The sequence below is a fragment of the Nematolebias whitei genome, chromosome 6, assembly GCF_014905685.2.
Source record: "Nematolebias whitei isolate Nwh7 chromosome 6, NemWhi1, whole genome shotgun sequence".
Lineage (NCBI taxonomy): Eukaryota > Metazoa > Chordata > Actinopteri > Cyprinodontiformes > Rivulidae > Nematolebias > Nematolebias whitei.
In genome coordinates, this window is record NC_056503.1 from 1401972 (window position 1) to 1408319 (window position 6348).

A 6348-nucleotide genomic window follows, 5' to 3' on the forward strand; every position below is an offset into this window, starting at 1 on the left:
CAGTGGTGGGTACGATAATCACAGCCAGTTATGAATCTTAGTGCACCATGATAGACAGCATCCAACATCTGCAGGGTTCTTGTAGGAGCGTTCATGTAAATAATATCACCATAATCAATTGAGGGAAGGAAAGTCACAGATACAAGGCGTTTTCTAGCATTCAGGGTTAGACAGGATTTGTTTCTGAAAAAGAAACCCAGTTTAACTTTCAGTTTCTTTATCAAGTTTTCCACATGGAGCTTAAAAGAGAGATGTGAGTCGACCAAGATACCCAAATATTTATAGGAATCAACAAACTCAATGGGGACACCATTTGAGGATAAAATCGGAGGAAGAACTGTTGGGACCAACTTCCTATTTGAAAAAAGCATCCCTTTGGTTTTGTCGGCATTTAGGACAAGTTTGAGGTGAAACAAATCAGTCTGGATGATGTTGAATGCAGATTTCAAAAGCTGGAAAGCCTTAGCAACAGTTTTAGCTCGACAATAAACAACTGTGTCGTCAGTATAGAAATGTATGGATGCATTAGGGATGTTTTTACCTACATTATGTATGTAGATTGTAAAGAGGGTGGGTCCTAAGACTGAGCCTTGTGGTACACCATTGTTGACTGTTAAATAACTGGAGGAAGTACCATTATGTTGAACACATTGCCTCCGGTCTGAAAGATAGTTAGAGAACCAACCAATGGTGTGATCTGAGAAACCGATTTCTGAGAGCTTATGGCACAAGATGTTATGATCCACAGTGTCAAAAGCTTTAGACAGGTCTAAGAAAAGTGCAGCACAATAATCCTTTGCATCCAGTGCTTCAACAACATCATTAAGAACCTTCAGTGAAGCAGTGGTTGTGCTGTGTTGTTTCCTGAAACCAGATTGATGTGGAGGTAAGATGTTAAATGAGTCCAGGTAATTTTTGATTTGAGAGTTTATCAGTTTTTCTAGAACCTTGGTTAAAATGCAGAGTTTAGAGATTGGTCGATAGTTGTTCAGTGAGGTGGGGTCTCCTCCCTTCAGCAAAGGAAGAACAAAGGCTGTTTTCCAAGTGTCTGGGATGGAGTTTTGTCTTATGGAGAGATTGAAGATGTGGGTCACAGGGACTGTGATGATATGAGCGGTTTCATAGTTTCACAGTTTCCCATTCAAACCAAACTCAGCTTGAGACCATCACTGCTGTATTTTCTAGCTGTCACTTTGGCAGAATTACTTTGAAACAAGCCAAAATGCTAAATTATATTTCATACGGACTTGCCCTTTAAGCTGCAATCTTAGGTCTTACCCCATGCGCAGTGCGCAACACTGAAAATAAAACTCTAGTCCTTGCCCACCCACTGTGTGGGGCCCACATCTAGCCCACGTCTAGCCCACATAAATAGCATCCAGGTCCGTAGATCTTCTCTCCATTTTCTTCAGCAACGGAAGCAACACATGGAAAACTAAGAAGAAGGTGTTAGCAGACGGGATATGTTCGCAGCTCCAAATGGCTTAGCCTGCACATCTGCCTTACAAAAAGATCTGAAACTCTCGACCTTGCCCTCTCTAAGTGGCTTTAAGAATCTGTTGGACTCCTGGCAGGGAACAATGCAGACATGTTCCTGTTTTTAGTTTTCTACATTCACCTTAGAATCTAGCTGTTTTTTGTTACCTTTTTTAGCCATCCTATTTGTTTAAAATAAAAAAACTGGAGTATGACTTTTTATAACTGTTTATTGTTGTCGCTGTTGTCCATTGTTGTCATCATTCTTTGTTAAAATCAGGTCTCTCTTGTAAATGAGTCCTCGAGGCTCAATGGAATTTACCTGTCTAAATATAGGTTGAATGAAAAAAGTAGAATTTTTACATATTTTTACTTTACTTCATTATTTACATTTCTAGTGACTTTCACTTTTACTTCACTACATTTCCTCAAGAAAATGTGTACTTTTACTTCAATACATTTCCCTTAACCATCTTAGTTACTAGTTACTAAAATTTAAAACTAGAAGAAATCTGATTGGACGATGCCTGTTTGTTTTCCCAGTCTGTGACTTCACGTGGCCACTTCTCTCTCCCTCACTGACAATCACAAACCCAGCCCCTCCCCCGCCGCATGTGTTAAACCTGCAGCTCCCACTGTGAACAAGCTAGATGCATAGCCAGATATCAATCGTTACAATAGGTCTTTGTTGACTCACAGTGGAGATACATTTCTGATAGGTGTGAAAATGACAGTAGCTGCTTAAAAGAAGAAGTTTGATGTTCTCCAGGGCATGAACTGCTTCAAGAGCATAGGAACTATTAGCATAGGAACTATTAGTATAGGAACTATTAGTTCCTATGCTATTATATTATCCTATAATATATCCTATATTATTAATTAGTCAGAAAGAAACAACCCATAACCAAACAGAACCTAGCTCAGTAAACATGCCAACTACACAACAATGTGAGCTTTCTAACAGCTTTGTCAATAAAAGTTGAATGAATATACTTTGTTAGAATCAGACTTTTTAAAAAGCAATCTTTAATTGTTCAGCTCAAACTTTCCAAGTTTTTGTCATTGGATATTGCACCCAATAAATGTTGTTTTGGAAATTCTAACCATTTACTTTTACTTAATTCTCTTACTTTAAGTACATTTTAGAAGAGAAATTAACTTTTGATAAGTACATTAAATGTCTGATAATTTAAGACTTTTACTTAAGTAATAAATTTAACGGCGACTTTAACTTTTACCAAAGTAATTTTATGGTAAGATACTTGTGCTTTCACTGAAGTATCACTTTGAGGTACTTTATACAACACTGCATCATAGTGTGATTCCATGCATTTTAACAGATACGGAAATCAAACAAGATACTCACAAAATACGTCTGTAGTTATTTTCCTGATACCTTTGGTTAATGACGTACTTGATGAAGACACCAAAATGTTTTACTGCATGGTTATAAACGATGTCACACACATCTGAAATCAAAATAGACTTCTCTATGCGGCACTCAAGATCCATTAGAAACCTGAAAATGTATGTACATGCAAATAAGGAAGAAAATAAAAAGAGTATGCACTGATTCTTCACAGTCACAATTTGCAGTAGATTTCTCATACGTCACACTGTGATCCTGTCCTACCTTTCACTTGCATCCATGACTTCTTCAATGTTGGAAAACAAAAAATGTGCATCAGACTGGTTGAGGGTGTTCATTAAAACAGGATTCTGTAGAAAATGTGTCTCTAAAATTTCCAGACTCTTGTAGTAGGATGCTTCGGACGTAATAAGTTCAAACATAGTCTAGAGAAAAAGACAAAATGTTAAGTTGCACTTCCAATTGGAGGGTCATAACATTTAGTTGTTGCAATGCTCTACAACTGCTTAAAGACCAAATAAGGCTTACTGTTATTTCACTGCTTTTATGTTTAATTACTTTGAACTATAATTCTTTATCCATCCATCCATCCATTTTCTTTACCCATTTATTCCATTTTGGGTCACGGGGGTCGCCGGTGCCCATGTCCAGCAATCACTGTGCGAGGGGCGGGGTACACCCTGGACGGGTCGCAAGTCCATCACAGGGCCACATAAAGACAAACGAGACAAACAGCCATTCACTTTCTCACTCACACCTAGGGACAATTTAGAGTTACCAATTGGCCTAACATACATGTTTTTGGTCTGTGGGAGGAAACTGGAGTGCCCAGAAAAATTAAGGTGTAACTGGAATACAATGCAAACTCCACAAATTAAAAAAAAATTAAAAGCTACAACACGACATTTCAATTCAACTCTGTCAGTCTCAAAATAACTGTATTAATACTATGTAAAATCACGTCCTTTAGCCTTGCTAAATTATTTAGGTGTCAACTAGGGATGCTCCGATCAGGTTTTTGCAGATCATGATACCGATCACCCATGGTGCCAATCACTGCCGATTACAGATAACAATCATGTAAATTTTTTTATTTAGTTAAGATCAGTGCTACTTGCTATGTGATATGGAAAATAGGAACCATAAAAATCATCTAATTTGGACAAAAACATGTTTTTATTTAATTTTTAAGACAATTAAAAAAAACTTGCAGGCACAATACAGCAACTATTCAGTGAAAAGGGCAACTGAAAAAACACTTAAATATAAGTAACAGAATCTTTAATGGATTGAAAACATTAAGCCTCTCAACAGGCTAAATAGTGCGGAAAGTCAAATAAACCTCAAAATGTTGCCTAAATTAAATATTTTCAAGTAAAAAAAGATACATTCAAAGTCAAATGCATGTTGAATTCAAATAAACTATCCTATGATGATTCTGCGAGTCCAGCTACAGGCAGGAGGTGGAACACCTGGGGAGCTGGTGCAGAAAGAACAACCTTCAGAACAATGTGAAGAAGAGAAAGGAGATGGACGTGGACTTCAGACGGAACAAACACACCTACCCACCCACTGTGTTTTGGGGACAGGCAGAACTTAATGACATCTACCTTTAGTCTGTGTTGGTCCACTCGGTTCCGAAATGTCCAAAATAACATGGCCACACCGATAGGACATGACTGAGTAAAATCCCCAAGATCTGATCCATTCAGCCCAAAGCATTTGAGTCCAGGTACTTGAGACATGAACCAAGCCATCAAAAAGGCAAGCAGCATGATCGGGTCCAAATTTGTTGCCGACGACTTCCTTGATTGTAGATAAAACCAGCAACCAGCCGAATCCAAAAAGCAGGAACCAGTTATCGAAAATCCAATTAAATATGCGTCCTTAAAATCCACAGATGGCAGCAGAGATAGACACATCATCAAGTCTTCCAGTCGATGAGATACCCAGCTGCGTGCGTGCCAACAGGGCAAATTGGCTCGCCTAAAGCCTGACTTCTCTTCAAAGAAATGTTGTAAATTGAGTTGAGGGACCAACTGGTCAAAACAGTCCATTATTATGGTTTGGAAGAAATGCAAGAGAGTCTCGCAGCAATTTCACAGACAGACAGAGCAGCAAAGCAAAGCGGAGAGGGAGGGAGGGAGAGAAACATCCGATCTCGTGGGGAGCGAGTGGTGAAGTGAATACATTTAGCTTCTTATCCGTGTGGGTTTATCAATTCAAAAATGTCTGGACTGTGTGGAGTTCCAAGCTTTCATAAGGTAAATTTAACAAAAAAATGCAACACAAAGCTGCTTCTTCACATTGAATAACCAAACAACAGAAGGAGGCCACCAACACAAAGACTCAGGGCCAATGAAATAAAAACCTGCTCTATAGGACTCTGACTCCTCCAGAGATGGACAAGAAGTTCCTCGCTACTTTGCGGTTCAACTTTTGCGGACTCGCTCTATCGGGGTTTGTGGACGTACAGTCCATAATATTGCACAAAAAAATTGTACAGGACACATGATTGCCAACTTTAATATTACTCATGTAATTAGAACAGTACTGTATACAGTACTGTACGGTAAAAAGTTAACAAAAAATAAAATACTTCAGACAGGCATTGCCATTTTGTAGTTTTCTCTCAGTAAGCCTCCAATGTCTTCCCGCTCATAACGACCACATTTCCCAGATGGCAACAGGGCCCCACCCAGAAGCCCCATTTTCTTCTGCTGAAAAAAACAGAGGTAAAGTTTTGATATGATCGACGCTGCTAAAAAACTAGAGGTAAAGCTTTGATCTGATCGGCACCCAGTAGATGCAGAGAAACCGCACAGACCCCACCAAACCGGAGCAGAACCAGACCTCCAGATCCATTGGTGAATCCTGAGAGCTGGTAGCCTGCCTGCATTTTTTCATTTCTTTCAACCGGCCAACAACTAACTGTCAATGAACCTGCACAGCCAATGGTCCAGTGGTCCCTCTGAAGCTCACTGGAATAATTTTAACCTCTTTCCATTGGCCAACAACGAGCTGTTGGTGGACGCACACGGCCGATGATCAAGTGGTCGATCTGAAGTTCAAAGGCACATTTTTAATGTCTTTCAACCGGCCAATGATGAGCCATCAGCAGACGTGCACGGCAGATGATCTGGTGGTCCACCTCAAGCTCACCGGCATGTTTTTCATCTCTTTCAATTGGCCGACGAGGACCTCAAAGTGGGGACACGCTGGTAAGTAAAATTTACTAGCTACATATAAGTATGTTTGAAATTTACTAGGTTTAAGAGTTTAAAACATTGATTGTGGGCTTCATTGCTGCAGGGTACATCTGCAGAAATGGAAAAGAGTTGGATGGGAATTGAACTGAGCTGCTCCTGTTCTCCAGAGCCCAGTAAGTAAAATTTAGTAGCTACATATACAGTACTGTACGTATGTTGTTAAAATGATGTAGGTTTAAGATTTTAGAAAATTGCAAGTGTGTGGGAAGGGTTTCTAAAGCCTTTATATATATA